This window comes from Malania oleifera, chromosome 1 (genome assembly GCF_029873635.1).
Source record: "Malania oleifera isolate guangnan ecotype guangnan chromosome 1, ASM2987363v1, whole genome shotgun sequence".
NCBI classification, from domain to species: Eukaryota; Viridiplantae; Streptophyta; class Magnoliopsida; order Santalales; family Ximeniaceae; genus Malania; species Malania oleifera.
In genome coordinates this window covers 51916669-51929762 of record NC_080417.1, presented here as the reverse complement: position 1 = coordinate 51929762, position 13094 = coordinate 51916669, and positions in this window count along the sequence as shown.

Here is a 13094-nt window from a genome sequence, read left to right as displayed (position 1 = left end):
ATTCACATGTCTTGTCCACAAGTCTCTTCCTATATATAGCGTTTGCTTTCATTTTTCAATGAAGGAATATTTTGTTTTTCACTCTCTCTCTCTCTCTCTCTAAAAACGGCCTATCTACCTTCTCTCTTCGAATATGGCCTAGATTCAACCTGGTTTGATGATCCGCAACCACCACGAGGTTCGTAGGATTATTCTCTGCAAAGCTAATGGAGCAAATCGTTGATTTGGGATTTTGGGGCACCATCTCAAAACCAGTGTAAGCGAGATATTTAAGGGTTTTATTATTATTTTGAAATATATGGAATCTAGGAAGTATTTAGTGAGTGTTTTTCTGAAATTTAAGTAAGTTGGGATTTTTGGATTGTAGGGTCTTGTTTTCGTTCAGTATAGGAAGGAACTTGAGAAGCAAGGAAGGGGTAAACATTATAGCAACTTTTTAATTAATTTTTAAACTGGTTAATTCGAGTATACAAATTCATATATTTATGTATAATTTTCCTAAATGGTTTAGGCTTCTGGATCGAAAATGATTTTTTGTTAAATATTGTATTAAGGGGGAAAATCATGTGGTATGAGAATAATCTTCATAATTAAATGGTTGTGAGTATTGCTTTATTACGACCGTTGTTCGTATGTGGCTACTGATTAGGTTATAAATTCTTCTTGGTTGTGAATACTGTTCAACTATAAAAATTGTTAGATTGCGAATATTGTGATGAATGTGTTGATGTTCCAGAATGATTGGTTATGCTATGGATGTGTTTTGTGTTATGATTAATGTAAATTATGATATAGCGTTGGCAGTGGTATGAGAAGGTCATTATATCGTACCTGATATAAATCGTCATATAACGTTGGCAGTGGTATGAGGAGGTCGTTATATGGACATTTATATTAATGGGGTAAAACATTGGCAGTGGAATAAGGAGTTTGTTTTACCGATTTACTATGAACAGGGTTGTGAGTAAGGGTAAGCATACGGTTCGTTCAGCCAAATTTGGTTAATTAACCGAATTAATCGAAAATTTCGGTTAAAGAATACTATTAACCGAACCGACCAAACAGTTTGGCCTCACCGAACCGAACCCGACCGAATTTATTTTTCGGGTAATTCGGTTAACCTGTTTTAACCGTGAAACGAGGGAACTAGGAAGGGGACAAGGTGTACTCGTGTATGTGTATGTGTATCCAAACTGAAATGAGGGAAGGTGGGGGAAGGTTGAAGCCTTGATGTCCTGAGTCACCGAGTGTAGATCCATCACCACACCCACGCGAGGGAAGAGCCGATCGAAGAATGATTCGGGATCGGGACGGGTCACGAACTGGGAAGACTGAAAGAGGGGCTCAAGCTAAGCCGCGAAGACAAGAAGAGGCGATTCGCGAAGAGGGAGAACCAGAGAACTGAGAAGTGGAGATTGATGTGGAGGAGAGGTGGTTGGTTAGGGAGACGATTGGGCTCAGGTGAGCTTGATGCCGGTGAGGAGGAGCCGGGGTGGTTCTCAGTGAATTGCTATGTGTGCGAGACTGTGAGAGAATAAAAATGAGAATGAGAGGGAGCTTGTGTATTGGTGACAATGGCCAGCGACGACGATGGCAATGGGCGCAGGCGATAGCATCGCGTGAAGATGGTGGTGCGAACTGTGGTGGATTGAGCTCGGGTGAGTGAGAGAGAGGTAGTAAGGGTGGGCCTTCTAACTTCTTAGTTTCTAAGAGCACTGAGAGTGTGGGACTGAGAGTCAGAGGAAATAGAAATATAGAATAACAGGATTTTCATTTACTAATTTAAATTTAAAATTTAATTAATTATTAATTCGGTTAATCGATTAACCGAATTAATGTTTTCTATTCACCGAACTGAAACCCGATTCCTCGAAATATTGGAATGCATAACCGAACCGATCGAACTGATTTTTTTAACCAAACCGAATCGACCAATTTCGGTTGGTTAATTCGATTAATTCGGTTTTCCTCGAATTATGCTCACCCCTAGTTGTGAGTGTGGATTTGTAATGTGTGGTTGTGGTGCCTGTGTGGGCCACGATGTATTCTATGAAGATGTTAGTCCTGTGTGGACTAATCCTATGTGGACCGTGTATTTAGTGTGGTGTGAGTCCTGTGTGGACCGTGTATTTTGTGACTATGTGCATATCCTATGTGGATTGGTTGTGGTATGCATATACCTATGGATCTCTGTGAAATGATTAGCATTTGGATGCATGTAACTTTAATTATATAAGTATTTATGGTAAAGTAGAATTCTCCACCCGAGTGCTTGCTAAGAAAAGCGAGTGCCTTGGTAATTTTATGTGGTACCAGAGTAGAAGGAAGCTACTTGTATGGGTGGATAATCTTCTCTATTCTCGGAGACTTTACCTAGATACATATCCCAATGACTTACTGAGTAAGGTGAGTGCCCTGACATTAGTGTTAGAGTAGAAGGAAGCTACCTGTATGGGCGGGTAATCTTCCATATTCTCGAGAATTATCAATAAAAATAATTATGAATGTGTGTATGATATTAGATACATGTGTTGCTATTAATGATGTGATTTGTTAGCATCTATGTTATTGATTATCAGATAATTATTTTCGACATGTATTAAACTTTCTACCACACACTGTTTATAGCCTTTTCTTCCTTACTGTGAGGTGTCTCACCCTGGCAATTTATTAATATTTTCAAGTCCTCCAGGTGATTGAGCTTAAAAAGCTTTGGGGCAGGATTAGTTTTGTGAGTAGTTAAAGAACGAAAATGTGTATAGTTCTGTGTTTAATAATTTTTTCCTGGTTATGTAATATGGAGGATATGGTTGTACCTTTTTATGGGTTTGCATTTATAAATATTCTGGTATTTTATTTGAGGTTGTTTAATTAGTTCTGCTACGTGAATGGTATCAGAGGTGCGTGGATGGTCTCATAACACTTCAGACACCACGTGGCGGGTTTGAAGTGTTACAGTGCACCTTTCTTTTCGGGAGCCTTCCCATAAGAAATCCATGGTTACACGTGCTTGACTTTGAGTAATCTTGGGATGGGTGATCTTCTAGAAAGTTTTCTTAGGAAGTGTGTGAGTGAGGAAAAAACACACTGAAAAGGACATGTGTTGGTTTGTGGGGCCAGTCATTAGTTTAGTAAGTCTGCCTCTCTTGTTTGGTCCAAGTGGAGGAGAAGAGATGCAATGCTCCCTCGCAAACCCAGGTTGGAGTATTACAAAATGGTATTAGAGTAATTACCCAGGCGAAAGTGTGATGAGATTCACATCGCCTTGGTTTGGAAATGTGGGTTTGCAATGAAGACGTTGCGTTCTGTAGGTGGGGAAGAATATGAAACTGTGTGGAAGAAAGGCTTAAAAGGATTAGATGTTAGTACCCATATCAACAAGGTGCACATTTCTTTTCGGGAGTCTTTCCATAAGAACTCCATGATTAAGCGTGCTTGACTTGGAGTAAACTTGGGTTGGATGACCTTCTGGGAAGTTTTCTCAGGAAGTGTGTGAGTGAGGACAAAACACACTGAAAATGACATGTGTTGGTCTGTGGGACCAGTCATTAGTCCAATAAGACCCGTCCCCTGTTGCCTGGTCCCAATGGAGGAGGAGAGATGCAGTTCTCCCTGGAAGACCCAGGTTGGCGCGTTATAGCATGTCCCCTATCTTCATCCAATGAGTTTGGACAAAGTACAAACTGAGTGGAGTGGTTCACGCACCCCCAATGATCTTGTCTCATGAGAGCTAACGGTACTATACCTTTACCCAATCCTAGAAGGTAAAGTCCAAGTAGGAGGCTCGTAAAAGTGTGTGCTCACATATTTAGCCTATCCTCCTAAACCCCACATGCCATCCATCTTTACAAATGCTTATTCAATCACACATACATTTATTCACTATTATAATACTCACAAAATGTCATGGAGTAATTAAAAGACTTGTTAAATTCACATTTGGGATAATTCATAATTAATTGATGGCTCGACTCTTTAAAATCCTCAGCAGAGTCGCCAAGTCGTTGTGACATCCCAAAGAAGGGCCTAGAACTGTGAGGGAATAAAATATGATATTGAAAATTTTTGATTTGGAGTCGCCACTAACCATTTTTTTCCTTAGTGCAGTTAGAACACCTAATTTCTACTCACTTGATTGGTCACTAGACTAAACATAGGCTAAGGAACCAATAATCTCGATTTGCTTATACTAGAATCGGGATTGGGAGTTCAGTTATGTGAGGGGAAGTTATTCACACCCCTTACACACCCGTTCAATGAACGATACCTAATTAATTATGAATGATCCCCAAATTGAATTTAATAACCTTTAATTAATTACTTTTAAAATAAACAAACAAATAAATGAACAAAATTAACAAGAGGTTAAAAACCTTAGTGTGATTTAGGAATGTCTAATAAGACCTCTAAATAAAGGGAACTTATTAGATAAACCCCCCTCAGAGCTAATACAGATGGGGTCTAAAATACCTCTTTGCACCTTTTTTAATCATAAGGACACACACAGACAAAAACTTGGGAAAGTGTCAAATTATAAATAAAAGAGTCCTTAAAATCATCCCTGGATTTTTCAAATTTTTTGTAGAAATTTTTTAGAATCTTCCAACATATTTTGAAAAATTTTTTGTGTTTTTTAAAGATTTTTCCACATTTTTTTTTCTACTTAAAACAACCCAAAATTATTTTTTCTATTTTTTTGACCCTCAAAATTTGTTTTCTTGATTTTTTCCTAATTTTTTCTTATTTTTCTGATTTTTTTCTATTTTTTATGATTTTTTTATTATTCTTATCAATTAAAATTTTAATTAATAAATAAATAAATAATAAATTAAATATACCTGTTCGACCGATCTAAATTGGTTCAAAAGGTTTAGGAAGTGAGAGCGATGTGTCAACCCCGAGTGATGACACGTGGCAGGAATTTTTTTTATTACTTTTTGTTTTTCAAGACGGTGATGTAATGTTGACGTCACCCTGGCACATGTCATTTCATGAATGGTTATGACAAAAGGACAGGAATCATTGACGTGGCACATTTTGGACTGTTCAAAGAAACACATAACTGATAGTTGGGGGGGTCATGACACATGTCACCGTACAAATGGTGACACGTGACCCACCTATATATATATATTTTGCCAGAGGGTGACGTCATGCTAACGTCACCCTATGTCACGGTCCGCCTTTTTCACACCGTTGTGAAGGGTCGTGCGGTGCTAGCTAAAGCACTCTTGCTTAACTAGTTAGCCTATCGTTTACCAACATTCATCCACGAAGCACTTTCATTAACATTCAATCAGATAGCAGCGGAAATAATAATCAATTCATGAAAGCCATGGCAACCAAGCAGTAAATATTGAAGCAAACGTAATTCATTAACAAATCCTCCGTTGACATGTTGTACTTAGCGAGGGAGGCAAGTAGGCTAAGCACGTTGATAATTGCTAGTGAGTTTTACAATGACTGATGAACACTCACCCTCCCTAAAAGAGCTTTCTAGGCCATTCTCCCTCTAGCACTAGGAAACATCAAAGTGACTGAGGAGTCATACTGCCTTATTTGGCTTACAATGAAATAAATACTAGAAAATAACCCTACACTAGTATTTACATGATGGAAACCCATCCCAAACACACGAGATAAGCAGTCATAGGCAAGCATAATGCCCTGAACAAGCTTAGCCCGTGACATTCTCCCCCACTTATGTGGTCGACGTCCTCGTAGACTTTTGGCGATAGGTACACTTCAACTTTGTCCACGAATGGCTTCAAATCTTCCGCAAAAATCCAGCTGATTTCTTTATCATCAAGGCACTTCCACTTCACTAGGAACTTCTGCCGCTTCTTCCTTGAGGATAGGAACTTTCTGTCTGCAAGGATCTCTTCAACATCATGTCTGTCAGGTTGCACTGTCTTCAACTCTGCGCTGTTTGACTGACTTTTGCTCAGGTCGTTGGTGTTGGCGTTGAATGGCTTGAGGCAATTGACATGAAATTGCGGTCTTCTCCCCTTATCTGCCCACTTCTTCATCTGCTTAGAAGCTTTCCCCAGATAGGCTTGGGCAAACTTTGCATTTAGTCTCCATTCTCTGGTGAAGATGTCCGCCCTGGGACTCTTTCATCTGTACGGCTCGCCCACTGTGTGAGGTAACAGTGGCAGCTAGCCTGTAACAAGCACAAAAGGGCTCTTGCTGGTTGTTAAGCGCCTTTGGGCGTTGTCACAGAATGGAGCCACATCAAGTAGTTGCACGCCATTCTTCTGGTTGTCGTTGACAAAATGGCACAAGTACTCATCTAGCAGCTCTCTGAATCTCTTCATCTGTCTGTTTGTCTGTCGATGATAACTCGAAGAGATGTCAAGGTGTGACCTGAATATCCTGAAAAACTCTGTTAAGAAGTTGTCAGTGAACATTAAATCTTGGTCACAAATAATGACTTGGGGAAAACCCCAATGTTTCACAACAGTCACAAGGAACAATTGTGTCATCCCCTCTCCTGAACAGTACTTTGGTGCGGCCATGAAAGTACCATACTTCTTCCGCTCCCCCTTGTCTTGTTGGCAAGTGAGATAAGTTTTGGTATAATCAACCACATCATCCCGCGTGTGCGGCCAATAATACCTCCCCAGTAGTCCTGTCCTTGGAGTCATTCTCCGCGAATACCCCTTAACGAACTTCCTGTAGAATCCAGTAGGGCCAAGAAAGGAATGCAACTCCTTCACTGTCGTGGGGATCTTCCGTTCTTGAACCATCCTTACCTTCTCCATACCCCTCCGGATACGACCTTGTTCAACGACTTGACCAAGGAATTTGTTGCTCCGCCGAGCGAAAGAGAAATTCTCCTTCTTCAAATTCAGACTGTTTTCCCTCAGCCTGTCGAACACCTTCCGTAGATGCTCTTCATGTTTCCTCTGAAACAACACCAATGCTCCCAACGGTGTTTTGGAAGGGCGAACACATCCCGCTTCCAATTCATCAAGCTGTTTCCCCAACTCTACTATCTCTCGAGGCGCAATCCAACATGGCCCTTTAGCAGGTGGTTTCACTCCTGATAACAACTCGATCTCTTGCTCCACAATCTGTCGTGAAGGCAAATTTTGAGGCAGCTTATCCGGAAACACCTCCTTATCCTCATCCAACACCACTTGGATGGTCGTAGGCTCCACCTCCTGGCCTACTTCTTTGTCTACCACCACCGTGGCTAGACGTGTCTGCTCACCCTGACCCAATCCTTCATTGAGTTGTATGGCTGAAAGGGACTTCCCGTTGTCTCCTTTTGTTGCAACAACTTGCACCATGCACGAGTGATCTCCCATCAGACACAGGGAACCAGCCGAAGGCATCAGCACTGCCCTCGTCCCCATTTGGAACTCCATTCCTAGAATGACTGGATAGTCATCCAATGGCATCGCTGTGAAATTCGCATGACCTTCCCACTGTCCAAGCTTTATAACCACTTGCTTGGCTACTCCCAGAGTAGGCTGGGCTACAGAGTTAACTGCTTTCACGCGTCCTGTATCCTTCTCTAAGGATAAGTTGAGTCTTCCTGCTTCCAACTGCGAAACAAAATTATGAGTAGCTCCTGTATCCACCATAGCGCAAGTACTCTTCCCATTTATCCTCAAGTCCACAAACATTAACCCTTTTGCTCGTGTAACTTTCGGTGTTTTTGCCTGCTTTTCCAATGCGTTCACCAACTGCACTGAACCCACCCTTGGGGCATCATCCTCTTCCTCATCATCTTCCACTGCCTGCTCTGCAATAGAAGCTTGTAAGGCATTAAGTGATGCTTTGTGAGGGCACTCAAAAACTCTATGAGGACCTCGACACAAGAAACACTCAATTTTACTCTTCCCTTTTCCATTGGGTGTGTTGAACCCTTGAGACGACGAAGCTTCCTGTGAGGTTGATGATTTAGAGTCGGCTCCCCCACTCTTGGGTTTGCCATTCTTGAAAGACTTTCCACTGTTTCCCTCTCCGCCAAACCGTTTGGACGAAGCGGTCTCATCCCCAGCGTAGTCTGTCAAGCGTTCTACAGCCGCTTGTGCAGTTGACAAGTCTTGAACCCTTTGCCTATGAAGTTCAGTTCTTGCCCATGGTTTCATCCCTTCAAGAAAATAGAACAACTTGTCCTTCTCCGACATATCCCGAATATCCAACATTAAAGCAGAAAATTGTTTCACATATTCACTGATTGACCCCGTATGCTTGAGATCTCTCAGTTTTCTCCTTGCATTATACTCAACGTTCTCAGGAAAGAATTGGGCCTTGAGCTCTCTCCTCAAGTCTGCCCAACTATCAATCACACAGTTTCCATTTTCAATTTCTCTGTACTTGGTACGCCACCACAGTTTGGCATCACCAACCAAGTACATGGTTGCAGTATCCACCTTTGCCTGTTCCGAGGCCATCCTCACAATGCGAAAGTACTGCTCCACATCAAACAAGAAGTTTTCTAACTCCTTGGCATCTCGGGCACCCCCATACGTCCTGGGTTCTGGCACCTTGGTCTTGCTAACTCCCGGAGTGTTGGAGTTCCCCATAGCAAGAACCATCACATTTACCTTTGCATCCAGATTTTCCATCCAGGCTTGCAAAGTTTCCACAGTATGGAGAAAGTCCTCTGACATGTCGCCTATCAAACCTGCTTGATGTTTTTGTGATCCCATCACTTTATCAACAAGTTCTCTCATCTGGGCCACCTCTGCGGCCATAGTGTTGGTTGTTGTCTCAACCTGTGTTTCCAGCACGCTGATCCTCTCAGCAGTGTTTGGTGCCATGGTCACTTACCAAAGCTTTCCAAATCCAACAACGAAGGCAATCAAATTCACGTAGCAACTCAACCTTGGGCTCTCACCAAGTGTCACCGACTTGGCTCTGATACCAAATGTCACGGTCCGCCTTTTTCACACCGTTGTGAAGGGCCGTGCGGCTCTAGCTAAAGCACTTTTACATAACTAGCTAGCCTATCGTTTACCAACATTCATCCACGAAGCACTTTCATTAACATTCAATCAGATAGCAGCGGAAATAATAATCAAATCATGAAAGCTGTGGCAACCAAGCAGTAAATATTGAAGCAAACGTAATTCATTAACAAATCCTCCGTTGACATGTTGTATTTAGCGAGGGAGGCAAGTAGGCTAAGCACGTTGACAATTGCTAGTGAGTTTTACAATGACTGATGAACACTCACCCTCCCCTAAAGAGCTTTCTAGGCCATTCTCACTCTGGCACTAAGAAACATCAAAGTGACCGAGGAGTCATACTGCCTTATTTGGCTTACAATGAAATAAATACTAGAAAATAACCCTACACTAGTATTTACATGATGGAAACCCATCCCAAACACACGAGATAAGCAGTCATAGGCAAGCATAATGCCCTGAACAAGCTTAGCTTGTGACACCCTACCATGTGTCACCCTTCGGGTGGATCTGACCAAAAGACATGGATCGCTGATGTGGCTTGATTCGGACCGTCCAAAGAAAACACATATCGGACGGTTCAGATTTTGCCATGCCACCCCTTTAATTAAATGGACTAGAGTGTGTCACATGTCACCATGTGGTGGCACTTGCCACTAACCCCTTCATATTAAATCATTTTTTTTCTCTCCTCTCTCATTTTGCCGGAGTATTTTCTCTCTCCTCTCTCTCTCTCTCTCTCTCTCTCCTCTTGCTATCTCTCTTTTCTCTCTTCTTCTTTCTTCTCTCTTGAGAATCTCTCTCTTCTCTCTCTCTCTCTCTCTCTCTCTCTCTCTCTCTCTCTCTCTTTCTCTCTCTTCTCCCATTAGCTTTGCTATTTTCTCTGTGTTTTCTTTTTGTGTTTCGATTTTCGGATTTGGTTTGTTGTTTTTCGCAGGTTCAAAATATGGTTGGGGTAATTCAAATGCCTTGATAGAAGATAAGTTTCCCCCTCCCCTTTCATTTTTGCTAATTTTTGATTGAAATAAAACAAATCTTTTTGATATATGGCTTGGTTTGTAAGGAAATGAGTCAACTCACTAAACACAGTGAGTTTGGGGGTCATTAGTTGACTCGAGGTGAGTCAACTCAGTGGGTGAAGGCTTGGGTTGACTCAGAGTGAGTCAATCGAATGAGTTGGATTTTTGAAAAGTTGGGCCCTGGGCCTTGTTGTTTAAGAATTAATGGGTTTAAAAAAAAAAATTGGACTTTGGACTCTATTTTAAAAGATTAATGGGTTAAAAAATGGGCCCTGGAGCCTGCTTTAAAAATTAATGAGTTTAAAAAAATAAATTTAGGCCCCTGGCCCTATTTGTTTTATAAGGGGGTCTGGGTTTAAAATTGGGCCCTATGCCCTTTGGTTTTAAAAATACGAGCTTGTTTAAAAATGGGACTTGGTCATTATAAAAATAAAAATAAAAATTAGGCCCAGGGTTGTTTGTTAAATAGTGGATTGGGTCAATGGACAATGGGTCGGGTCAACCCACGAGCGGGTCAATGGGTTTGGTCAATGGGTCTGATCAACAAATCGGATCCAATTGGTTTTAGAGTGCTCTTGTTCCTGTTTTGAAATGAATATTGAGTAAAATAATAATAATAATTAAAAATACCTATCTACTGTCTTCCACTCCTTCAATCTTTAAACTGAATTCTGATGCCCTTTTGGATTGTATGACGCTCTAGTGCTTATGAAATGTTTTACTCCGTGAATTGTCTACTCTGGGAATTACTTTGCTCTGATGAATCATTCTTACTTGATATTCTCTACACTTTGAATTTTCTCTTTTTTGTCTTTGAATCCGTATCTCTCTATCTATATCTCTGAGTGTCTTGTCCTTTGATCCCCTACCTTTGCTTTCCTTGAACCTCAATTTATAGGCTCAGGGAGGCAATTCATTTTAATCCCTCAACCACCTAATTAACTGCAATTACCTCACTTGCCTATTTAATTTTAACCTTCCTTGTGCAGGTGTGCGAGTGTGCAAGAACCAACAAAGTTCCAAGACACTTGCATTTATTTCTGTTGTATTTGTATTTCCATTTTTTGTATTTGTATTTCATTTTTTTTTTTGGGTATTTTTTTCTATTGTATCTTTTGTACACAGTGTTATAAACAATGTTCAATAAAAAGGTCTTTTGTTTATATATTGGGCCTCTAGACAAAATAGGGTATTTACTAATAAAATCTACTTTTTGTCCTGTCAAATTTTCAAAAAAAAAAAAAAATTTCATTTCTTGATGATTATTCATACTTTTAAATTGAGTGTAGCATAAAGACCACAACTTAATTTGTAAATAATTTAATTTGTTACGAAATAAAAATAAATATAATACTAAGATGTCATTTCACATGTCATGAACACGCATATGATGTGTTTGAAGACATTTTGTTAATTATGTATTACAATGTTAATTAATAAGGATGGCAATGGTCATATGGGTAGTCTAACACACAAATCTTAAACTAATTAATAAAATAATTAATGGAAGAGGGGTACTGTATGAGGAGAAATTATATAATGAATCTTCCTCCCCACGTGGTCTTATGTCTATTTTTTAAATTATAAAACAGATCCGTCTCTAATATTAATCAATACCGAATCAACTTATCATATATATATATATATATATATATATATAATTTAAAATACAAGCACATCGACACGTGGAATGAATAGGCCTCTTGGCATCAAAAGCTTAAAAGTCGTCGAAACTGTCGTGGCAAACGGGTTTCATGGTGCAACCCGCAATTAATGGAGGCCGGAACTTCGCCTGCCCTTTTATGGTGATGGAAACCTCAGGCTAATCGGATGGCAACTGACTACACTAAATAGTTAGGCGCCGCTGCCTCCAAATGCCGTAAGGTTATTTTCTAGAGGACACAATTTATATTGGACCTAACTATCATTACGTTGGCATTTGGGTTTTGAGTTGACCTGAAACCTTCTATGGTGGGGAGTAGGTGCGGCCCATCCTTCATTGTTTTTGTCTTCATGGGTGTAAAAATTCAACGCCTACGGTTCCTACCAACGTATTTTTTCCTTTCAAAAGAAAAAGGCAAAAGGCTTCGGAAGAAAGTATAAAGTTAGATATTTTGAATTCGTGTAAGGCCAAAAATATATTTAAATTGTTTTTTTTTTTGTAAAAGCAATTTAATTCTCTTAAAAATAAATTTCTCTTATATAAAAACTTATTAAGATTGAGCAATAAAAATTTTCTTACAAATAAATTCCATTTATATAGAAAAACATTAACATTGGGTAATGATAATAATGATTTATAAATTTTATATGATTCTCACTTTCCATAGTCTTAAAAAACAAAAATTTCAAAAAAAAAGAGGCCTAAAATTTTGTAAATTTAGCTTAGAAAATAGAGACGAAGTCATGGGGGCACATACAAAGGGGCGCAACTGTACGAATCTTAAATGCAAACACATGTGGACTTTAGAAAACTAGGCCAAAACAAATTACACATATGATTTGGACGTGGGAGCTGTACTATTTTATTCATCTTAGGAGGTAAGATTTCATTACAGCACGAGAGAAATGAACCGACATAGTTAATTTAGACTTCAATAATAAACTTTCATTATCAATATACTGGGATCATAAAATTATGACCAGATTTTACTATAAAATTTTATTACTATGGAAATAGTTTGTGTATTTGAATTGTCGATGCATGTTTTGCGGTGACTTTGCAACCATGTTTTTCTACATATGAAGGATTTATTCTAACCCAATAGAGAATGAGTTTTTATTTTTCAATTTCTCTAAATTGTAAATGACTAGGTACAACATAACATACTCATTTATGTGTTCAAAGTTAATAGTATCTTTAACAGTCATGCAAATTAAAGTAAAATTTGCACATTCATCACTTATATACTCAAATTCACATAAGATGAAATAAAATCCTAATAAAAAAAATTACACATTTATTCATTAAACATTCAAATAATTATGAAAGTAAATAAAAGTCCTAACAATAAAAATTTTTTGTAAGAGGCATATGACTTCAAAATTGAAGCTAATTTAAATAATCATAGTAATTGACTAAAATTCTTATCCACACTTTTATGATATTATAATTAAATCATTCTTATGTAATAGATTTTAAAGGATGAAA